Source organism: Hyperoodon ampullatus (genome assembly GCF_949752795.1).
Source record: "Hyperoodon ampullatus genome assembly, chromosome: 1".
In the NCBI taxonomy this organism is placed as follows: Eukaryota; Metazoa; Chordata; class Mammalia; order Artiodactyla; family Ziphiidae; genus Hyperoodon; species Hyperoodon ampullatus.
Genome location: NC_136914.1, coordinates 208,893,110 through 208,919,505, shown reverse-complemented (window position 1 = coordinate 208,919,505; position 26,396 = coordinate 208,893,110).

Genomic DNA, 26,396 nt, shown 5'->3' with positions numbered 1-26,396 from the left:
TGATATTACTTATATGTGGAATCTAAAAAATAGTGCAAATGAACTTATTTACAAAACAGAAACAGACTCACAGACAGAAAACAAACTTATGGTTACCAAGGGGGAAAGTAGGGAGAGGGATAAACTAGGAGTAAGAGATTAACAGATACACACTACCATATATAAAATATATGAACAACAAGGATTTACTGTATAGTGCAGGGAACTATATTTAATATCTTATAATACCCTATAATGGACTACTTTGTGTAGTCCAAAGACTTTTCCATATGATCTGTTGTCAAATTGATAAGAAAAAATTATTCATATTATTTGTACTATCTGTAATTATGTCCCTCTTTCATTCCTGATACTGATAATATTTCTTTCCTCTTGTTTTCTTTTTGACCAGTCTACCTAGAAATTTATTAATTTTACTGATCTTTTCAAAGTACCAGCTTTTGGTTTCATTGACTTTTCTCTGTTTATTTTTAATTTTATTGATTTCCACTCATATTTATTTCCTTCTTTTTACTTAGTTTTGACTTAATTTGCTCTTCTTTTTCTTAGTTTCTTGAGGTGCAATATTAGAGCATTGACTTTAGAATTTTCTTTTTTTCTAATATGAACATTGCATCTGTAAATTTCTTTCTAATCAAGTCATTAGTTGCATCCCACCACTTTTGATACTTTAGGTTTTCATTATCATTTCATTCCAAGTATTTTCTATTTCCTTTGTGATTTCTTCTTTGACCCAAGGGTTGTTTAGAAGTATTGCTTTATTTTTGCTAATTATAGTTTAGTTCTGTTGTGATCAGATAATACCTGTCTTTCACACTTTTTGGGGCTTGAAATTACAAATAACTACTAACAAATCCCATTTCACTCAGGGCACTTCATGTTTATGCTCTTTTAGCATCCCATCCACTCTCTCAAACATGTCCCCATTTGGATGATAAAATGTAAGGCTCTACTATACATAACCCACAAACTGTCAGCCCATTCTCCCCTACAATTCCAAAGAATCTAAAGCAAATAAGATGCTTGTGTTCTTCCAGAAAGAGATTTGGCTAGTAAGGGAAAGTCATTGAAACTTTGTAAGCCTTGGTTTCCTCATTTGAAAATAGGGGATAATAATTTACCCTGCCTCACCACATTTTCTGAGGGATAAAATAGAAAATGCTTTGAATATAGTAATTTCTTAATAAAAGGTGGCTAATATCAATATTTGAGTGCATTTTCTACCTAGAAACTATGCCAGCACTTGCCTACACTACCTTATTTAATACTCCTGACATCATGGTAAGTCTAATTATCTCCATTTTACAGATGAGGAAACTGAAGATTAATAGAAATTGTACTTGTTCAAGGTCACATACTGAGTAAATAACAGAAATTAATTACATGGTCTGTCTGATTCCAAAAACTATTTTGTTTTATTTATTTATTTATTTTTCCATTGTGTGTTACATTGCATCTAAAATAAAATAAATGTCTGTATTATATTTATAACTCAAATTATGCCTACTTTATAAACGGAAACAGGTATATTATAGAAATCTGAATATCTAGGAGTAACAAGGTAAGAATGTAGCAGTTGAGTAGATTTAACTCAGTCTCCAAATGTGACATCACATGCGAGTGCACGTGCACGCACACACACACACACACACACACACATTCAGGAAGACCGAACTTTCCAACAGATTTTATAGAGGAAGAGTCTAATATTCACTTCTCTTCCAATTGTCCTTCCTTTTAAGATGCCACAGAGATGCTGATGATTCTTGGATTTTGCTTTTGCCTTGACATTGACTGTCTAAGCCATTTGGGATAGTTTTCCCACCTTTTTGCCACAGGTGGCTATGTCCATCTGGAAGCTGGACCATTCCTCTCCAAACATTTTAGACACCTGAGAGTAGGGATGGTGACTTGTCACTGTCATGTCTTTAGTACTTGGCATAGCACTGGAGAAGATAGGTGTTACATGCCATTTGAAAACGTGGTGCCCGAGGATTTCTGCTGACTCAGATGTCATTAAACTTCTATGATAATCCTTTCCTTCTTTTCTCCTTTACTTTCCAAAGAGCCCCACAAACATTTGGCTGATGCTAAGGATACCCTGCACTTTCTTTTCTATAATATTTGCTAACTAACTCAAAGGGTTTATGAAACCTCCTTGGACAGTCTTTTCAATATTTGCTCACCCTAAATGCTATGGAGTACTTCCTTATTTCCAGCCTGAAGTTACTAGTGCTCCTCACCTTTTTCTTGCTTTAATTCTAGCATTTACTTCTCTTTACATGATGTTGGTTTCATAGGAATATACTTTATTTCAGAACTATTGTTCTTCCCTCTCCTACTTTTTCAAGATTGGAGGTATTGAGACCACCTTCTCCCAAGCCTTCTGGGGAGTAGGTTTGGGTTGTAGCAGAAACGTAAGTTTATTTAGGAGAGAAACTAAGGTTTGCTTCTGGAGGGCCGGCTGAAATACACCCACACTGGGCAGTGTCCCTGTGGCTGCCAGGTCATTGGAATAGTATACTTACTTACATGATCTGCTCTTTTATTCATGTATAGGGCTTGTCATTGCTTTCCTCCTAGAGAAGTTTGTCACAGGAGGGAAATAGTAACAGAGAATGGAAAGAAAGAATCAAGTTACTTAGCAGTGCCCCCCTCTGCCCCCCATAAACACACTTTTACTTTACAAGATAAACTTACATTTAACTTGTATAAATATGAAGATTTCACCCTAAAACTATACTCACTCCATCAACCTATTCCCATTCTCCTTTCAGTTCCCCATCAGAACTTTTTCTGCATGGGCATTTTCTGACTCTCCTCACCCTTGCCTATAGGTAAGTGTGGAGGAGAATATTTACGCTGATAAGATGATAACTTTGTGAAGATGATTTGTCACCAAGGGCTTTGTAACATCTCATCATGACTGTGGAGATTTACTGACTATTGTCTGAGTCTCTGCTGTAGTTTCTGCCCATAAAATAAATTCATGCTATTATTAGCTGAATAAAATGGTGCCTATGTAATGATCTTGAAAGGTCTTGAAGGTGAACAGCCTTCGAAAAAAGGGAAAAAGTCATTTTGAGTTAATATGGAGTATTAAGTACATCATTGCTGAATATACCAAAAGAAAATTATTTTAGTCAAAGACAGAGATTGAAGACAGCTTGTTTAAAAAGGCAGGTCACATCGTGTACTGCAAGCTCCTGCTAACAAGGTTAGAGTTAATAGATTATTGATCCATTTAATGTTTAGTAGCAGGCTAATTTTTTTCATCAGCTATGGTGATTAGGAATTTGTCTGTTTGAGAGTCCAATTCAATAAAAATCTTTCATTTGATATTACTTTCTAATGTCAAGTAGCATATGCCTTTGATGCACTAAACCCTGTTTATTGCTACAGTCACCCTGGGGCATTCGTATTCCTGCCATTGTGAGCACTTTTCTTTCTGAGGTTTACTTTGCTTTGTCCCTCAAGAGACTGGTAAACCCTTTCTGGTGTAGAAAGTCTTGGGCTTATAGGCCCCAAGATAAGGGTGGAATCTGATCATATCATCCAGTGCTAACACCTGCTCCACTTCACTGAAGTTCCTATTATGTGGGATTTTATTCAATATTGCTATGAGGAACTTGAAATAATGTGTTGCTAGTTATCTCCCTGATGTCCAAGAAGTAATGAAATAATGTGTTGCTAGTTATCTCCCTGGTGTCCAAGAAGTTCTAGTCTTTATATAATAACAAAAGGAAAATTGTGATAGCACTGAAGTCCCATAGTCCCTGAGTTTTGAAGAAGATGCTAGACTTGAGAAAGAACAGATATCAAACTCCAAATTACACATGGGGTGTGTGTGTGTGTTTACTTTTCCAGGCTTTAGTGAAATTGGAGCTGTGTGATATTTTCTGATTTATTTAACAAAGAACTGAAAATCTTTTTTAGTAAACACAGTAAAGATGTGTAGTCTGCTTCACCTCCTATGGAGATTCAACACATTTGTAAAGCAGCAAAGAGCAGAGGTTGAGAGTCTAAACCCTGCAGCCAGGAGGTCTGGGTTCAAATCCCCTTTACCAAGGGGAAACCTTGTAAAAAGATGCCAGATAACTTTGGTTCTATGCTCTTTTCTAAAAAAAAAAATATGGATATTAATAGCACTTTCTTCATGGAGTTTTTAGAGAATTAAATGAGGTAAAACATGTAAAATGTTTAAAACAGTGTCTGGATAAACAGTGTTTTGGAAAATGCCTGGCTTTGCTTCTAGAACTACATGTTTTTATTGTTTCCAGACTGACATTTACTTTTTAACAATTAATAAACTTTATTTTTAGAGCAGATTTAGTTTCATAACAATATGTAGTAGAAAGTACAGAGAGTTCCCATATACCCCCCATCCCCACGCATGCACAACTTCCTCCAACATTGACAGCCAGCACCACGGTGGTACACCTGTTACAATCCATGAACTTACATTGGCATATTATTATCACCCAGAGACAATTACTTCTTTTAAACATATCCTCTTTGACTGAAATGATTTTACCTTTTTTGCGTTCCAAACTTACTGTTTTCTTGCCTGAGTTCAGTGAGCATTGGGAACAGGTGATTGTTACCCTTAGAATGTAGTAGAAAAGAATGAAGACACAGTTACAAGTGGAGACTGTCCTTCTAGTTTCTATGATAGGCAGGTGTGCATTTTTTAATATTCAGTATGTAGATATTCATCCACTCAACTAACATTTTCTTTAGGTTCAGGGGATATAATAATGAATGACACGATGTTTAAATTCAGAGTTTATACTCTAGTTTGAGAGATAGTGACTGATTTGTTACCATTCACAAGAGGCATTGGGGACAAATGAGGCCACACTAATGTTTAATGTTGAAATCACAATGATGGCAAATACACACTTTCTTGCTGGCTTTCAGCCCTCACTCCCTGGCCCTAAAACCTCTTCAGTTAATTTTAGAAGTCTAAATGGGGTCTATCACATGTGTATCTACATATTTCTGCATTTCTAACTACACTCTCCACTGAACCACAGCACCATTCCAGGCAATGCTTTCTTGTTTTATCTAAACAATTTACACTCAGAATATAGGATACATTGTTTGTAAATAAGGATACCCATAATGGATGCCGTCTAACCTGTTTATGACAAAGACTCCTAACACTTCTGCCCAGATCTCACTACTTTCAAATTTGTTTCTGTTTTCCTTAAGTGTCTGATGAAGTGCTGAGGAGGGCAGGGTCTGTTTATCTTATACAGAGGGCGGTGGTCCCTGGAGGTTTGAGAAAGCAAGAGTGTAAAATCAACAGGCTTCCATGGAATCAAGGGAACCCAGCTGATCTTCCCTGGAGGTGGCAACACCAAGTGTTAAATAACATAAAAATGTCAAGGAAAATGCCTTGACCATTGCTGGCCCTGTTGCATTCCTGCTGGAAGACATTGTTATCAGGCCTCAATGATTTTCTTCATAGTGCCATCTGAGTTTTATTTTCCCCGTGACTTAGTTGCCATGCAGTAGTAGAACAATTAGAATATGATTTATGACACTGAATATCGACTGATTAATTTGACATCTGGAATTCATGGTGCAGAACATCGATGTCTATTTCCTGCTCAAGGAGCAGTAGTCTTCGCTACAGATGAGACTTAAGGGGAGAGGTACATATCTCTGCAATTCGAGGTACCTTCATCCCCCTTGAAACAATCCATGCAATTCACTTCCATGTTCTTCAGGCTCCTCTTTTTCTCAGGCTCTCTCTGGGATAAAGCTTATTCTACCAAATGCCAGATGAGCTGGGGCTTAAAAAGCACATGATGTAACCTCAGCTCCCCCCTTTTTATCACCAAGGTCCTGTGAGCAACACTCCCTCATGCCTCGTGGTTGCAAAATACTGTTTTCATTTACATCTTTAATGGAAGATGAATTGGTAGGCCAGCTAGTCATTAAGAATTAGGCTTTCAAGCTGAAAATAAAAGAGGGGGATTATCAGAACTGTGCATTTTTCTGAGTATCCATTTCAGACTAGTCTGGATAAAGCACTGCAGACATTACTGTATGGAACAATTTCATATTATCTCTAGGGCTGAATCAGGTGACCTGTCAGTAATGGGAGCTTTTTTCCCTATGCATTCACTTCAAAAATCCTATTGTGATGGAAATGGCCTGGCCAAATCTGCTTCAATTGTATCCAGACTTCAAAAGTCATTTCATAACTGCTTTTAATATAGCTATTTAAAGGTATAACCTCCAGATGAATTTCTCCATCTATCTCCTTTATAGAAATAGCAATTTTTAATAAGAAAGAGATAATTATTTCAATATATCTCTTATCACTTGGCATTTTGAAATTATACCTACATTGGGTTTTTCAAGTACATTGTGCATGTTTCCATAATTACAAATACATTCCTGTCTCTTTTCTTCCTGCTAAGAAAAAAATCTTTTGGAAAGGACTTATTGATGGCTTACAATCAAATGTGCAAATAATGTGCTTAGATAACATTAGAACATCTCTGATAGGGTGAAAATTTATTTCCTTTTCAATGCATATGATGAAAAACTTCAAAAGCACATGTACTTAATGATTTCACCATGAAGAATGGAATTCCACACTGATGTAATTCTAAAATTTAGTATTGCTTGTACATTGCATAAGAAGGATGGACAGAAGAGCAGTAACTTAGGAGAGGGCCTGGGCTCAGTAAGACATGAGCGATTAGACTATCAGCTCTTATGAAATTTCTTTTAGAGTTTGCGGAGACCAAGATCCTGCATCTGTCCTAGAATTAATATATATTATTTCTTTAAAATAGTGAGTCTGAAAATATCACTCAACAGTTACCTCCACTGAAGTGTCTGTGGGACTCTTGATTTTGGATAGAGCCATATCCCTTTGACCATCTGGGTCACCATGCCAAGTTTTAATGGTCTTATAAATGTGTTGAGCCAGGTAATGAGGTCTCTGGAGTCCTAGAAGCAATAAATTTGGTTCTGGCTCTTTCTCAACTGGGCATGATCTTCCATGTTGGCAGCATCCAAATTAGCCCTGGTATCATGTAGGGTAGCACATAGTAGCATGTAGAGTACCATGTAGAGAGTCCTCCCTTTTGAAGAAGTGAGGGTTATTATTGTACAGAATAATGAGAACAGGGCAGAATAGCACTGGTTCCATCTCTTTGATGAAAGCAATAGAGGAGTCCAGGGAATATTTAGCAAATCCTCATCATGTTTACTCTTGAAACTGTAGTTTGATGATCTCTACTGCTTTTCTTAGATGGGAGATTTTTGTTACACTACGCAATATTGTTGCTAATGAACATTTTAGATGAATAATGCTAAGTAAGAAAAGGTCCTACCCTCTCTTAAGAAATCCTTTAAGGCCCAGGCTCATACTTTGGTAATTAAACTTTATATCAAGTATGCATAATAGTGACAATATCTTCATTACATTTGCCAATGACTCTATGAATTATCTGTTGATACCCAGGGGTTGGATTATTCTAGTTAATTATTGTGATTTTATGCTAACATAACATCTTGGGAATCCCAAGGAATTATGTTAGGATGGTGAAAACTTCATCCCCATCAGTAATTATGAATCTCTTGTTAAGTGAGAAGGCAGCCTGGGATAAATTACCCTGGGTAATTTTAATCAAAAGCTTAATTTTAATGATCACCTGCTGCACAAATAAAATAAGAGAAGCAATAAAACCACCGTTATCAAGGTAAGTCATATGTGTCTCTGAGGGATGTTATTTGTAGCAAAGTTCATTAAGTATTTCTGTAAACTCTGAATGGACTAACAGGATGGTAGAACAAAACCACAAAGATAGCATAAATATGTAACTAAGTAATAGAAAGTATCTTATTTTGCATTTGATGATTGCTTTGGGAGTGTCCTTTAGTTTAACAGCTACATGTCTTGTTCTACAACCAGGTTGAATATTTCTCTGAGACAGTATAAAGACACTGGACTGCTACAGTAATAGCTTACCACATTGTCACTTGGCTCTAGTGCCTCTGCTAAGGAGGAAATAGAAAACCTGGTGTTTCCTAGTGGACACTCAGCTAGAAAGAAAAACATCTGAAGGGCCTAGAGAAAAATGACGGACCTCTTTAGCTTTTCTGTTCACAGTTCCCCTTTGAAATACTTCTGCAACTGCTAGCTAGGATGTATTGTCTGTCACCCCCGTCACCCCCTGTCATGTTTTTGTGGGAGCACTCAAGATACCAGCAAAAAGTAAGCACATTATCATTCACTTATAATTCTCTCCAATTACTATAAAAACAAAAGACTTAAGTTTTAGACAAATAACCAAAGAGAGTTAGCAAGGGAAATGTAAACAGAATGAGAATAATAAATGTTTTTTTTCTGTTCAATTCTTTCTCATTCATTCACTTTAACTTCTTGTCTTTAAAAATATTTATGAGGGCTTCCCTGGTGGCGCAGTGATTGAGAGTCCGCCTGCCGATGCAGGGGACACGGGTTCGTGCCCCGGTCTGGGAAGATCCCACATGCCGCGGAGCGGCTAGGCCCGTGAGCCATGGCTGCTGGGCCTGTGCGTCCAGAGCCTGTGCTCCGCAACGGGAGAGGCCACAGCAGTGAGAAGCCCACGTAATGCAAAAAAAAAAAAAAAAAAAAAAAAAAAAAAAAAAAAAATTTATGAAATAAGAGGCAATGCTGTTCCTTCTCTCAGGAATATATATTTTACAGTTAAGATGGAGGATTGAGTTTTCCTGAGGCCATCTGCAGTTTACTCTAGTGGGACTTAGCCAGCTCTAAGAGAAGTGGGATTCTTAAAATATCATGAGCTTGTACCTTTAGATGAACCATGTGTTGTTCCCTTATAGGAAACTGCCTCTGGTGGAAGGGAGCAATTTCTTTTGTTGTAAATAGAATGAAAAGAGAGGCTGATACTTGAAATGTTTGAATGAGGGCTAAACATTGTTTCTGAATAAGGAATTATCCATTATAAGGCTGAAAATTTAAAAAGTCAAATGGGAAAATAATTCAGGAATAAAAATGAAGACCTTGCATGTTAGTTAAAGAGCGAGGAGACTTGTGCTTTCTGAGTATGGTGTTTTCTCCCTGCTCTATCAAAAGAAATTCAGACCTGTGACTTAGTGACAGGAGATAATTGGGAAATGTGGCACTTGCTGAATTCACATGATGAAGAGGGGGAAATCACCCCCAGTAAATAAATGGATATGCTGATTGGGCTGAATTCTGAACAGTGTGAGCTGGGAGGGTGTGGGTGGGTGGAAGGAGCTCAGTAAGGGCAGTCACAGAGCAAAAAATGAGATTCTTTAGGCACTCAATGGTTTCTAGTGACCCTCAGGGAAGGCTGTCAAAGAAAAACCAGAGCTGAGCAGTAGTTAAAGTGGTAAAAACAGATTTTATTCAGGACGACTGCAATAGAAGAAATGAGACCTCAGTATAGAACTGGCTTAAGTCCAAATATAGCATGGGCAAATGGGAATTTATAGCCACGGAGCAAAGTGACGTTCAGTAAATGGAAAATTACTAAAAAGAAACATCAGGGGTAAGGAGAATTCTGGCTGAAATGACCTAATAGCATTCTTGTCTTCTTGCTGAAGACAGACCAGAGTGATCAGATATCACCTGGGAGATGCTGGAGGATGATGAACCTAATTAGATATCAAGAGTGATCAGAAAAGATGAACCAAGATGGCAGAGTAGAAGGACATGCTCTCACTCCCTCTTGTGAGAACGCCAGACTCATGGCTATCTGCTGGACAATAACCTAGTCATGGCTACCTAGTCATGGCTAGCTGCTGGACAGGAGGACACTGGAGACCACCAGAAAGGGTACCCCACATCCAAAGACAAAGGAGAAGCCACAATGAGATGGTAGGAGGGGCACAATCACAGTAAAGTCAAATCCCATAACTGCTGGGTGGGTGACTCACAGACTAAGAACATTTATACCACAGAAGTCCACCCTCTGGAGTGAAGGTTCTAAGCCCCACATCAGGTTTCCCAACCTAGAGGTCTGGCAATGGGAGGAGGAATTCCTAGAGAATCAGACTTTGAAGCCTAATGGGGTTTGATTGCAGAACTTTGACAGGACTGGGGGAAACAGACTCTACTCTTGGAGGGCACACACAAAGTAGTGTGCACATCGGGACCCAGGGGAAGGAGCAGTGACCCCAGGGGAGACTGAGCCAGACCTACCTGCTAGTGTTGGAGGGTCTCCTGTGGAGGCGGGGGGTGGCTGTGGCTCACCATGGAGATGAGGACACTGGTGGCAGAGGTTCTGGGGTGCTCCTTGGCGTGAGCCCTCCCGGAGTCTGTCATTGGCCCCACCAAAGAGCCCCCGTAGGCTCCAGTGTTGGGTTGCCTCAGGCCAAACAACCAACAGGGAGGAAACCCAGCCCCACCCATCAACAGTCAAGCAGATTGAAGTTTTACTGAGTTCGGCCCACCACAGCAACAGTCACATCTGCCCACCACCAGTCCCTCCCATTAGGAAACTTACACAAGCCTCTGAGATAGCCTCATCCACCAGAGAGCAGACAGCAGAAGCAAGAAGAACTACAATCCTGCAACCTGTGGAACAAAAACCACATTCACAGAAAGATAGACAAGATGAAAAGGCAGAAGGCTATGTACCAGATGAAGGAACAAGATAAAACCCCAGAAAAACAACTAAATGAAGTGGAGATAGGCAACCTTCCAGAAAAAGAATTCAGAATAATGATAGTGAAGATGATCCAGGACCTCAGAAAAAGAATGGAGGCAAAGATCGAGAAGATGCAAGAAATGATTAACAAAGACCTAGAAGAACCAAAGAACAAACAAACAGAGATGAACAATACAATAACTGAAATGAAAAATACACTAGAGGGAATCAATAGCAGAATAACTGAGACAGAAGAACGGATAAGTGACCTGGATGACAGAATGGTGGAATTCATGCTTCAGAAAAGAATAAAGAAAAAAGAATGAAAAGAAATGAAGACAGCCTAAGAGACCTCTGGGACAACATTAAATGCAACAACATTCACATTATAGGGGTCCCAGAAGGAGAAGAGAGAGAGAAAGGACCAGAGAAAATATTTGAAGAGATTATAGTAGAAATCTTCCTAATATGGGAAAGGACATAGCCACCCAAGTCCAGGAAGCACAGAGAGTCCCATACAGGATAAACCCAAGGAGAAACACGCCAAGGCACATAGTAATCAAATTGGCAAAAATTAAAGACAAAGAAAAATTATTGAAAGCAGCAAGAGAAAAATGACAAATAACATACAAGGGAACTCCCATAAGGTTAACAGCTGATTTCTCAGCAGAAACTCTACAAGCCAGAAGGGAGTGGTATGATATACTTAGAGTGATAAAAGGGAAGAACCAACAACCAAGATTACTCTACCTGGCAAGGATCTCATTCAGATTCGATGGAGAAATAAAAATCTTTACAGACAAGCAAAAGCTAAGAGAATTCAGCACCACCAAACCAGCTCTACAACAAATGCTAAAGGAACTTCTCTAAGTGGGAAACACAAGAGAAGAAAAGGACCTACAAAAGCAAACCCAAAACAATTAAGAAAATGGTGATAGGAACATACATATCGATAAATACCTTAAATGTGAATAGATTAAATGCTCCACCCAAAAGACACAGGCTTTCTGAATGGATACAAAAACAAGACCCATATATATGCTGTCTACAAGAGACCCACTTCAGACCTAGGGACATATACCGACTGAAAGTGAGGATGGAAAAAGATATTCCATGCAAATGGAAATCAAAAGAAAGCTGGAGTAGCAATACTCATATCAGATAAAGTAGACTTTAAAATAAAAATGTTACAAGAGACAAGGAAGGACACTACATAATGATCAAGGGATAAATCCAAGAATAAGATATAACAATTATAAATATATATGCACCCAACATAGGAGCACCTCAATAGATAAGGGAACTGCTAACAGCTATAAAAGAAGAAATCGACAGTAACACAATAATAGTGGGGGACTTTAACACCTCACTTACACCAATGGACAGATCATCCAAAATGAAAATAAATAAGGAAACAGAAGCTTTAAATGACACAATAGACCAGGTAGATTTAATTGATATTTATAGGATATTCCATCCAAAAACAACAGATTACACTTTCTTCTCAAGTGTGCATGGAACATTCTCCAGGATAGATCACATCTTGGGTCACAAATCAAGCCTCAGTAAATTTAAGAAAATTGAAATCATATCAAGCATCTTTTCTGACCACAATGCTATGAGATTAGAAATGAATTACAGGGAAAAGAAGGTAAAAAACACAAGCACATGGAGACTAAACAATACTTTACTAAATAACCAAGAGATCACTGAAGAAATCAAAGAGGAAATCAAAAAATACATAGAAACAAAAAACAATGAAAACACGATGATCCAAAGCCTGTGGGATGCAGCAAAAGCAGTTCTAAGAGGGAAGTTTATACCTATACAAGCCTACCTCAAGAAACAAGAAAGATATCAATTAAACAATCTAACCTTACACCTAAAGGAACTAGAGAAAGAAGAACAAACAAGACCCAAAGTTAGCAGAAGGACAGAAATAATAAATATCAGAGCAGAAATAAATGAAATAGAAACAAAGAAGATGAGAGAAAAGATCAATAAAGCTAAAAGCTGGTTCTTTGAGAAGATAAACAAAATGATAAACCATTAGCCAGACTCATCAAGAAAAAGAGGGAGAGGACTCAAATCAATAAAATTAGAGATGAATAAGGAGAAGTTACAAAAGACACCACAGAAATACAAAGCATCCTAAGAGACTACTACAAGCAACTCTATGCCAATAAAATGGACAACCTGGAAGAAATGGACAAATTCTTAGAAAGGTATAACCTTCCAAGACTGAACAAGGAAGAAATAAAAAATATGTACAGACCAATCACAAGTAATGTAATTGAAACTGTGATTTTAAATCTTCCAACAAACAAAAGTCCAGAACCAGATGGCTCCACAGGTGAATTATATCAAACATTTAGAGAAGAGTTAACACCCATCTTTCTCAAACTCTTCCCAAAAATTGCAGAGGAAGGAACACTCCCAAACTCATTCTATGAGGCCACCATCGCCCTGATACCAAAACCAGACAAAGATACTAGAAACAAAGAAAATTAGAGACCAATATCACTGATGAATATAGATGCAAAAATCCTCAACAAAATTTTAGCAAACAGAATCCAACAACACATTAAAAGGATCATACACCATGATCAAGTGGGATTTATCCCAGGGATGCAAGGATTCTTCAATATATGCTAATCAATCAATGTGATACACCATATTAACAAATTGAAGAATAAAAACCATAAGATCATCATTTGAGTAGATGCAGAAAAAGCTTTTGATAAAATTCAACACCCATTCATGTTAAAAACTCTCCAGAAAGTGGGCATAGACGGAACCTACCTCAACATAATAAAGGCCATATATGACAAACCCACAGCAAACATCATTGTCAATGGTGAAAAACAGAAAGCATTTCCTTCAAGATCAGGAATAAGACAAGGATGTTCACTCTCACCACTATTATTCAACATAGTTTTGGAAGTCCTAGCCATGGCAATCAGAGAAGAAAAAGAAATAAAAGGAATACAAATTGGAAAAGAAGTAAAACTGTCATTGTTTGCAGATGACATGATACTATACATAGAGAATCCTTAAAATGCCACCAGAAAACTACTAGAGCTAATCAATGAATTTGGTAAAGTTGCAGGATACAAAATTAATGCACAGAAATCTCTTGCATTCCTATACCCTAATGATGAAAAATCTGAAAGAGAAATTAGGAAACATTCCCATTTACCATTGCAACAAAAAGAATCAAATACCTAGGAATAAACCTACCTAAGGAGACAAAAGACCTGTATGCAGAAAACTATAAGACACTGATGAAAGAAATTAAAGATGATATCAACAGATGGAGACATATACCATGTTCTTGGATTGGAAGAATCAATATTATGAAAATGACTATACTACCCAAAGCAACCTACAGATTCAATGCAATCCCTATCAAAATACCAATGGCATTTTTTAAAGAACTAGAACAAAAAATCTTAAAATCTGTATGGAGACACAGAAGTCCCCGAATAGCCAAAGCAGTCTTGAGGGAAAAAAACCGGAGCTGGAGGAATCAGACTGCCTGACTTCAGGCTATACTACAAAGCTACAGTAATCAAGACAATAGAGTACTGGCACAAAAACAGAAACGTAGATCAATGGAACAGGATAGAAAGCCCAGAGGTAAACCCATGCACCTATGGTTAACTAATCTATGACAAAGGAGGCAAGGATATACAATGGAGAAAAGATAGTCTCTTCAATGAGTGGTGCTGGGAAAACGGGACAGCTACATGTAAAAGAATGAAATTAGAACACTCCCTAACACCAAACACAAAAATAAACTCAAAATGGATTAGAGACCAAATGTAAGACCAGACACTATAAAGCTCTTAGAGGAAAAATCGGAAGAACACTCTTTGACATAAATCACAGCAAGATCTTTTTTCATCCACCTCCTACAGTAATGGAAATAAAAACAAAAATAAACAAATGGGACCTAATGAAACTTCAAAGCTTTTGCACAACAAAGGAAACCATAAACGAGACAAAAAGACAACCCTCAGAATGGGAGAAAATATTTGCAAACGAATCAACGGACAAAGGATTAATCTCCAAAATATATAAACAGCTCATGCAGCTCAACACTAAGAAAAAAACAAACAACCCAATCCAAAAATGGGCAGAAGACCTAAATAGACATTTCTCCAAAAAAGATATACAGATGGCCAAGAAGCACGTGAAAAGCTGCTCAACATCACTAACTATTAGAGAAATGCAAATCAAAACTACAATGAGGTACCACCTCATACCTGTTAGAATGGGCATCATCAGAAAATGTACAAGCAACAAATGCTGGAGAGAGTGTGGAGAAAAGGGAACCCTCTTGCACTGTTGGTGGGAATGTAAATTGATACAGCCACTATGGAGAACAGTATGGAGGTTACTTAAAGAACTAAAAATAGAATTACCATATGACCCAGCAATCCCATTTCTGGGCATATATCCAGAGAAAACCGTAATTCAAAAAGACACATGCACCCCAATGTTCATTGCAGCGCTATTTACAATAGCCAGGTCATGGAAGCAACCTAAATGCCCATCGACAGACAAATGGATAAAGAAGAAGTGGTACATATATACAATGGAATATTACTCAGCCATAAAAAGGAATGAAACTGGGTCTTTTGTTGAGACGTGGATGGATCTAGAGTCTGTCATACAGAGTGAAGTAAGTCAGAAAGAGAAAAACAAATATCGTATCTTAATGCATGTATGTGGAACCTAGAAAAATGGTACAGATGATCTGGTTTTCAGGGCAGAAGTTGAGACACAGATGTAGAGAACAAACATATGGATACGAAGGGGGGAAGCCGCAGGGGTTGGGGATGGTGGTGTGATGAATTGGACAATTGGGATTGACATGTATACACTGGTGTGTATAAAATTGATGACTAATAAGAACCTATTGTATAAAAAAGTAAATAAAATAAAATCCAAAAATTCAAAAAAAGAGAAACAAACAGAGAAAAACTAATACTAAGCTTTCTTTGGGTTATTTGTATGGAAATATGTTAATATAAATGTTTCAGACATTACATGAAATTCCTAAAAATCTTATATGTTCTGGTATAATGTTATAAGTCTTAATTCTAGTTATTATTTTAAAATATATATCTCAGAAATAACTAAATTTCCTTGTCAATTGCATTATTATGAACTTTCATCAAATCTTTAAAAAAAAAGAGTGATCAGATAGAGAGGATTAGGGATTCTTACTAAACTAACTTAGCAAGGTTATTGCTAAAACTGAATTTTATGAGGAAGTGTACAGGTGGGTTGGGAGATGGTTCGCGAGGCTGATTAAAGTTTGGTCAAGCAAAGAACCTTTGTCAAAGCTTCATATAAGTGAGTACTTGCGTATGGGTGGCTGGGGTAGGAGAATGGTACTGGGTGTCACCATCTTCATTGTTGGAGTTGAAAGATTGAGTTAAAAGGGTGTGAAGAACTTAAGTGCTGGTTTGTCATGACCAAAATTTGTTATTGTTGATATTTAACCAGGAAGAGGGTTGAGGGATTTCTTTAGCCAAATATTCCATAGAGAACATCTGCTTCTCTCCTTTAAACATACCTCACCAGGAGCTGCCAGTTCACAAGTGCTTCTTAAATATTTTCTGAGGATCTCTAAGAACAAGAGCACGGTTGGTGTTGGAGACTGAGAAGAGTTGCCCTGTGGTGGCAGAGGTGGATTGCTCTTTGGCATAAAAGCTGTGCTTGACAACCATGCATTCTTCAGTATGCTGCTTCGAAATTGGTTCATGAAATCTAGGTACTAGTCTGACACTATGGTTTAAAAATCCTGCAATCCATTAGTATGTGTACTTAACACAGCATATTCTCTGTGTTCCTTGAATAACCATGTGCAAGTTGAATCATATTTTAAAGTTTTCTAATGAGTCTCACTTTTTAAAAGCCTTATATCATTATATTTGAATAATCTGAATATTGGTTAGCTTTAGCTAAAGGAAGAAACATGACATTATATGGAAATAATCATAACCACAATTATTATATTGTCAATAATAAGAGTTAATGTAGTAAGCGTCTATAAGTCATTGTGCTGGATAATAAAGTCACATTCATTTTCTCACTATATTATTTGGGGTTCCAGGATAATATACTTGTGTAGGTACTGCATCAAACAAGTGTCACCTTGTAAAGAGATTTTATTTTGTCACTAAGCTGTCCCCTAAGTTAGTTGAAAATTGTAGGTCCTAAGATATAAATAGCCTCATGATACCTTGTTATGAGGCAGTAATTTGAATTTTGGTGCAGGTGATGAGTTTGAAAAATGTGTGTGTGTTCAGCTTCTTGCAATATAATTTGGAGGAATGGCTGGGTTAATTGTGTGTAGGTAAATAGACCTTGCATGCTAGCCACTCTTGAGAGTCAAGATTGTAATGAGCTATTCCCATAGGAGAGAAAGCTTCTTGGCCCTTTATATAGGGCAGTTTGAGGCATGGGGACTTGCCTTCTGGTCTGTTTTGATGTCACAAACCTATACATGAATTGTTGACCCTCTTTGATCACATGAGGCTGACCAAGCTGCCTTTGATTCCCAGAAGCTTGGAACCTCTCTCTTTTGTCTCCCATCCCTCATGCTCAGTGACTTGCCAAAGTAACATCTTTCTCTGAGGTCCATTGCATTTCTAAGTACATTTTAGAATCAGCTCACCAATTAAAAAATAAAGGAAAGTTTTTTTTGTTGTAGTTGCTTTGCTTTTATAGATCAATTTAAAATTTGGGAAGCATTGATAACATAATGATATCATGTCCTGAAATTCATGAACTTAGAATCTCACTCTATCTAGATATTTTAAAATTTCTCTAAGCAATAATTCATAGTAATTTTTTGTGCCATGGTCTTTCACATCTTTTGTTAGATTGATTGCTATATATATTAATAATTTTTGATGCTGTTGTAAATCATATTGCTTTTCTAATTTTATTTTCAAATTGTTTATTGCAATGTGATTTCAGAGACAACACCATGCTGATAGCTGTTTGACTCTGAGACTAGCCAGAGTGAAGAGACCTTTTTAACACGCCAGACATTCACTTGGGACTCAAGAAAAAGAACAAAGAGTAAAGTAAGCGATTATGGAATATTCATCTTGTATATAGCACCTTTCTAAATTCACTTACTAATTTCAAATTTTCTATATCCAACATCATGTTATCTGTGGAAAAGACTGTCACTTCTTTCCTTCTAATTATTATGCTCTTCATTTCTTTATCTTGCTTTATTGTGCAGGCTAGAAGTTCCAGTAAAATATTGAATGGCAGTGATTATAGTGGACATCTTTGTCTTATTCCTGACATTAGGGGAAAATGATAGCAATAGTTTACCTTTAAGTATGATGTTAATTATAGGTCTGTTGTAGATACTTTTATCAGGTTAAATATTTCTACCTTCCTCTAGTGTGCTGAAAGCTTTTATCATAAATACATAATAAAACTTATCAAATTCTCTTTCAACAATAAATGTTCTTGTTCATCTCTTGTAATATTTCTTACCTTAGAGTCTAGTTTACTGATATTAGTGGAGGCAGAATATTTTATGTAGTATTTATATGGTATAATTTATTCTATCATTTTACTTTCAACCTATTTGTGTCTTTATATTAAAGTGTATTTCTTATAAATAGTAAAGTTGGATCTGATTGATACTAGTCTGACAATCTCTGTCTTTAAATTGGACTGTTTCATTTATACTTAACATATTTGGAGTTAATTGCAGCATCTTGCTATTTGTTTTTTGTTGGTCTCATTGGTTATTTGATCTTTCTTTCCTAACTTCTTTTATGTTGATCATTATTTTTATTAATCCATTTTATTTCTTTTATAATCTTTCCCTCATTTATTTAATAATATTATTTTATTGGTTACCCTAGAAGTGAAAAATAAATGCATCCTAAACTACTGTGTAATGTTAAATAGTACTGTTGAGTTCTTAGTCTCTGTGGTACCTAGATCATTATTTCTATATAATATTCCTCACTAAAATAAATTAAGTCTCTTGGGAATGGCTTACTACAGGTTTGAGTCGGGGGTAGAAAACGAGCCTGGAACATCCTGTTGAAACAGAAAACAAGGATGTACTCAAACAAATTAATGGGGGGTGGGAGTTCATATCAAATGGATTAAGAATTGGCTTGATCCTCAGCAAAATGATAGCAAACCAACTCCAACAATACATTAAAAGGATTGTACACCATGATCAAATGGGATTTATTCCAGGAATGCAAGGATTTTCAATATCCGCAAATCAATCAATGTGATACACAACATTAACAAATTGAAGAATAAAAATGATATAATCATCTCAACAGATGCAGAAAAAGCTTTTGATAAAATTCAACATCCTCTTATGATAAAAACTCTTCAGAAGGTGGGCAAAGAGGGAACATACCTCAACATAATAAAGTCCATGTATGACAAACCCACAGCTAACATCATACTCAACAGTGAAAAACTGAAAGCATTTCCTTTAAGATCAAGAACAAGACAAGGATGCCCGCTCTTGCCACTTTTGATTATTTTAGGCCTCACCATGCGGCATGCGGGATCTTATTTCCCCAAGCAGGGATCGAACCTGTGCCCCCTGTTTTGGGAGCTCTGAGTCTTAACCACTGGACTGCCAGGGAAGTCCCTCTTGCCACTTTTATTCAACATAGTTTTGGAAGTCCTAGCCACAGCAATCAGAGAAGAAAAAGAAATACCAGAAAGAGAAATTAAGGAAGTGACCCCACCCTTAATATTCATAGCAGCACTATTTACAATAGCCAAGACATGGAAGCAACCTAAACGTCCACGAACAGATGAATGGATAAAGGAGGTGTGGTATATATACACAATGGAATATTACTCAGCTATAAAAAAAGAATAAAATAATGCTATTTGCAGCAACATGGATGGACCTAGAATTTATCATATTAAGTGAAGTAAGCCAGATAAAGACAGATATCATATGATATCACTTATATATGGAATCTTAAAAAAATGATACAAAGGAACTTATTTACCAAACAGAAGTAGACTCACAGACATAGAAAACAAACATGAGTACCAAAGAGGGTAGCAGGGGTGGGGCAGAGGGGAGAGATAAATTAGGAATTGGGATGACATATACACATTACTATATATAAAGGTAAATAAGGACCTGCTGTATAACATGGGGAGCTATATTCAATATCTTGTAATAACCTATAATGGAAAAGAATCTGAAAAAGTATATATGTATATAATATATATACATATACATATAATATATGTATATACATATGTATATATATAATTTTGTTGTGAGCATGAACAATTTCAATACCATCTTATTGTTTGTCTCACTAATCAGGGCATAAAATTCTGTACATCTTACCTTCCAGGTCTTATATTATATATAATATATATATAATATATATATTCTTTTTTTTTTTTTTTTTTTTGTGGTACGCGGGCCTCTCACCGTTGTGGCCTCTCCCGTTGTGGAGCACAGGCTCCGGACGCGCAGGCTCAGCAACCATGGCTCACGGGCCTAGCCGCTCCGCGGCATGTGGGATCTTCGTGGACCGGGGCATGAACCTACGTCCCCTGCATCGGCAGGCATACTCTCAACCACTGCACTACCAGGGAAGCCCTATATATATATTCTTTAGGGCACCACAACGGTCCCCATTCCATAAAATTTAAATCATAAAGAAAATGTACCTGCAGGCAATAGGAAGAACTGGTGCTATGACAGAAGCTGTTCTTTAAGATTATGCACAATTGTGAAAGCAGAAATTTTCTAAAAAATATGAAATTTCAAAATGAGAGAAACAATTTGCTTTCAAAGATCTCTCTGATATCATTTCAAAATGCTTAGTATATGTTTTCGTTGTGGTTTCAGAATAGGAACATTTCCTGCTCTATTTACAAAGAGAAAAAAGATTTTCTATAATGAAAATTGGCCCCCATATGGATCTAATGCTGATGAGTTACCAGCCTAAAACTACCAGTCATAATCCCTGAAGTTTAACTTTCCAATTCTCCAGGATTTTCAAAGAAAAAATTAATTTTATCCGAAGACAAATGTGTTACTATTTAATGAAACTAAGCCAGATGACTGTGTCAGTGAAAAATGAGGAATTTACATAGAGCCCTTCTCTGTTTGAATAGGACCACTGAATTGAATAGTGCTAACTCCCAGACCTGAAAGGTGATGTGAATGAGAGAAAAAATTTTTGACTGAAGAAATATGTGGCTACTAAACTATAAAATATCCAGTGAATTTGAGTTAGCAAGAGAAAAAACTTGTGTTCTTAGAATGATTGTCCTTGCAGCTGCTGCTGAACTGTGGACATGTGTTATACCAAATAATCCAGGAATTTGGCAGCATTATATAATAATTTATTTACCAAAATGTCACTAAGGCCATGGAACATATAATGCAACCAGTTGGTTTTTCCTGTGTTGGTCCTCTTGGGGAGTGGTTCTGTAGTAGGTACATGACTCAAACCAGTAGAATTAGGATTAGGCCTGAGCTTTGTGCTAAAAAATGGGAAAGTAGTGGTTTTAGCAATCAGAATAGACTGGACTCTGCTGCAGAAAAAAATACTCCCTGACAGCTTAATTTCTTGCTCATATCAAGTCTAATTCAGGATGGGCAGCCCTCTGCTATATTGTAGATCTTCTGTATGAAACATGGGGCCTCTAATAGGATGCAGGCCTTTTTGTATTTTATGAACACCCTTCAAACAAGATGATTTATTGAGCTGTTTTGCAGGATTTTGCCAGTTACCAACACCCCCGCCAGCTGCAGCATCTTCAAGTTCAGTCTGTTCTCTCTTATTGCAGCAAACTCTCAGTCCTGATATTTTCATACAGATTAGTCTTGTCCTATCAACTAGATTGCACATTAGTTGAAATAGAGTCCTGTATCCCCCTGGTCATAAGTACAGTTTAGAGGACATAATAGTTTTTCAAATAAGATTTCTTGGTTTTTTGATTCATCAGTTCTCAGAGGCATCTGACATTGCAGCTCTTTTCACTTTATGTACTCAGACATTTTATACAAAGGGAACAACAAAAATCTTGAATTGTGTCTATAAATCTTGCTATTCTTTTCACCTTTGTTACTAGCCTGTATAGGAGCAAGGGGCTGAGATGTAATGTTTCAAGTCATGGACCTTCTTTGACCCCACAATCAATCTCTCCCTAGGTATCTTCAGAGTTGAACATTTGTAGCTGAGGGATGCTTCCCATCTTGCCTGTGTACACTACTGCTGGTAACACAAGTTGTGTTGAATATTTTATACTTTTCTACATTTCCATTCACTGCTTTGACACCATTGTAGGTTGAGTGCTCATGTGCCTAAATGAGTAACAGAATGGTTTATTGTTCTAGCGCCATCTCTGGTTCTAGCACCATCATCTAAGGTCTAAGACTTTTGGGAGATATCAAACTCTTACCTGGTACATAATCTGCTAATTAAGGAGCATCAGTTAGCAAATGAATAGCAATGAGCTATCATGTAAAAACCAATTTTGGTCTACTTAGCATACCTCCTAGAACCATCTTTCAGCAAGAAATTTCTAATCTATATTACATTTGCATTTAAAAAATGGAAATGGAGGCCCATGGATCAATATAAACAAGAGAAGAACTGACTCAAAATCATTTTCACTTTTTAACCTGAAGTGTGCTCTCAGATTCAGTATGTTATTGGTATTTACTTCATCTTCAAGGAATTTTATCATTAGACATCTTGATAGCATGAGAAAAGTGTCAAAGGCCAATATTTTTCCTGCTGAGTCATCTAGGTACCTCTTTGGGGGCCTTTGTATTACATTCTGGGCAAAGAAAAACCTGGTTCTGAGAAGCTATTATGTGGAACTGGGGTCTGTTTTGCTTGGCACGAATGATGTCCTAAAGTGGCAGTCAACCAAGTGGTCAAATGGAGCAGCCTTGCCTTTCCAAAAAAAAAAAAAAATACATGAGGAGCAGCCTATGAGGTAGGGCTACTGAGAAGCAGGTCTCTTTAAAAGGTCAAGATTTCTAGGTGAGTGAAAACTTGTCTGCTAAAAAGCCTCTGAGTAACGGTTCTCCTTAAACTCACCCTAGATTGTATCTTTTTATTTTACCCAAATAAAAAATGAATTTACCCAACTGAGACATATGGAATCACATCTTAAAGTTCTCAGGACTTCAAGTCCTTTGTCCTTTGCCTGATCCCAGCAGTCCTGTTCTGCAGCCAGTCCGTTGCTTTCCTTCACTAAGGCCCTATTTGCGCAGCTCTGTTGCTGCCAGGAGTCCTTGTCAGCACTGCTTCTTGGCAGGTCTTCCTGGGAGCTAGTGGTACTCTGATAAATTTGAGAATGCAGATACCTGACACAATCCATTAGTTTTGGTGTCACACATTCTCCTGGCTTGGCCAGTACTGTCTGAGTCATCTGCCTCTAAAGTCAAGGTGAAGAGGAACTCAGGCATGAGGGTCAGAAAATGAGGAGGGAGGAAAGGAGGAAGATGAAGAAGAGGAAAAGCACATCCTCTATAGTTGAAAAGCAGAGTAGAGAGTTGAATATTTTAAGACTAGAAGAGGTTAGAATTTAGGTGTAAAGAAGTGTCCAGAAATCCAGACTTACCATGCTATTTAATACAAAGGACAATTCTGGCCCAGGAAAGCATGATGATTTTCATGATGATGATGATGGTGATGATAATAATAATTGACATTTATTAAGTGGTCATTGTAGTCAAGGCATAGGTTTAAATTGTTTTGCATATATTTCTAATCTGCATCTTATAACAAACGTAGAAAGTATATGCTATTAACGTGTCACATGTAATGAAGCTGAGGCTCAGGAAAGAGAAATAGCTTGCCTAGGGCAGCACAGGTAAGGGGCACAGAGCTGAGATTCTGACTTAATTCTAACTGATCCATGGTATGTGTCTTTTTTTTTCAATTATTTAAAATATTGTAGTAGATACTGTAGGTACACTGCTCAGATACCCCTGATCACTTTTACCTGCTCTGGGTGCATAGCTACTAATTTCTGTGTGCCTCTCCTAACAACTCACATCCACAACTTTCTTTTGAGGACTATCCTTGGGCTACTGGAGCCTCTTTGACCAGAGCAGGAAGTGTTTAGTAATTTACAGCCCCCTGTAGGACCCCAAACCAGTGACTGACTGGTGTAGCGGCCTGAAAGCCTAGCAACTTTGCATCAGGTTGGGACAGACAACTGTGATAAACTACAGAGGAGTTGATCTCCAGAGCTCCTTATTGGATCAGGCAGAGAATGGGACTTCACCTGATATCATACCTTTGTTTGGCCTCATCCCCCTATGCATCTTGCAACTCCCACTCCTTTACTGGTTTCTCCTGGTGGCAATTATTAATAAATCACTGGGACACTAATCTTTGTCTCAGTGTCTGTTTCTGGGAATCTGAATTAAGACAAATATGGTTTGCTCTTGCTCCAAATTTGACCTTGGAAAAAGAAGAATTTTTATAATGGGGTTTATATAATAATAATCTCTACATCTAATGAAGAAACCTTAGAAATTATCTCAGTATTTAAATTTTTTTTTAAATTTATTAAAGTACAGTTGACATACAATATTAGTTTCAGGTGTACAACATAGTGATTTGACATTTATATACATTACAAATTGATGACAATGATAAGTCTAGTGATCATCTGTCACCATAAAAGGTTATGACAATATTATTGACTATATTCTCTACTCAGTACATTACATCCCCATGACTTTATTTATCTTATAAATGAAAGATTGTATCTCTTCATCCCCTTCACCTATTTTGCCCAAACACTTACCCCCTTCCTCTCTGGTGACCACCGGTTTGTTCTCTGTATCTGTGAGTTTGTTTCTCTTCTCTCTTATTCGTTCATTTGTTTTGTATTTTTAGATTTCACATGTAAATGAAATTATACAATATTTGTCTTCCTCTGTATGACTTATTTCACTTAGCATAACCCCCTCTAAGTATATCCATGCTGTTGCAAATGGCAAGATTTCATTGTTTTTTTTTTTAACTTATTTAATTTATTTATTTTTGGCTGCATTGGGTCTTTGCTGCCGCACGTGGGCTTTCTCTAGTTGCGGCGAGTGGGGGATGCTCTTCGTCATGGTGTGCGGGCTCCTCATTTCGATGGCTTCTCTTGTTGCAGAGCACGGGCTCTAGGCATGTGGGCTTCAGTAGTTGTGGCTCATGGTCTCTAGGGGGCAGACTCATTAGCTGTGGCACACGGGCCCAATTGCTCCACGGCATGTGAGATCTTCCTGGACCAGGGCCTCGAACCCGTGTCTCCTTCATTGGCGGGAGGATTCTTAACCACTGCGCCACCAGGGAAGCCCAAGATTTCATTTTTTTAATAGTTATATTTCATTATGTGTATCATATCTTCTTTATCCATTCACCTATCAATGAGCACTTAGGTTGCTTTCATATCTTGGCTATTATAAATAATGCTGCAATGAAAAGCTAGAGTGCATATATCTTTTCAAATTAGTGCCTTCATTTTCTTTGGATAAATACCTAGAAATAGAGTTGCTGGATCATATGATAGTTCTATATTTAATTTTTTGAAGAACCTCCATACTTTTTCCAAAGTGGCTGCACAAATTTACATTCTCTACCAACAGTGCACGAGGGTCCCCTTTCCACCATATCCTCACCAACACTTGTTATTTCCTGTCTTTTTGGTGATGGCCATTTTGACAGGCAGAGGTAATATCTTGCTGTGGTTTCAATATGTATGTCCCTGATGATTTGTGATGTTGAGCATGTTTTCATTGTCTGTTGGCCATCTGTATGTTTTCCTTGGAAAAATGTCTATTCAGGTCCTCTGTCCATTTTTTAATTACATTGTTTGGTTTTTGATATTGAGTTGGGTGAGTTCTTCATATATTCTGGATATTAACCCCTTACCTGATATATGATTTGTGAATATCTTTTCCTATTCAGTAGGTTGCCTTTTTATTTTGCTAATGGTTTTCTTTGCTGTGAAAAAGCTTTTCAGTTTGATGCAATCCCATTTGTTTATTTTTGCTTTTTTTGGCCTTACCCGAGGAGACAGGTCCAAAGAAATGTTGCTCAGGCTGATGTCAAAGAATGTACTGTCTCTTTTTATTGTCTGATTGCTGTGGCTAGGACTTCCAGTACTATTTTGAATAAAAGTGGCAATAGTGGTTATACTTGCCTTGTTCCTGATCTTAGAGGAAGTGCTTTCAGCTTACCACCACTGAGTATGTTGTTGGCTGTAGGTTTGTCATATGTGACCTTTATTATGTTGAGGTGTGTTCCCTCTGTACCAACTTTGTTGAGAGTTTTTATGATGAGTGGATGTTGAATTTTGTCAAACGCTTTTTCTGTTTTTATTGAGATGACCATGTGATTTTTATCCTTCATTTTGTTAATTTGGTGTATGATGTTGATTGATTTGCAGATATCAAGGCATCCTTGCATCCCACTTGATCATGGTGTATAATCCTCTTAATGTATAATTGAATTTGGTTTGCTAATATTTTGTTGAGGATATTTTCATCTATGTTCACTGGTGATAGTGGCCTGTATTTTTTTTTGTGTGGTATCTTTTTCTGGTTTTGGTATCAGTGTGATGCTGGCTTCATGGAATAAGTTCAGAAGCATTCTTTCCTCTTCAATTTTTGGGAAGTTTGAGAAGTGCAGGTGTTAACTCTTCTTTAAATGTTTGCTAGAATTCATTTGT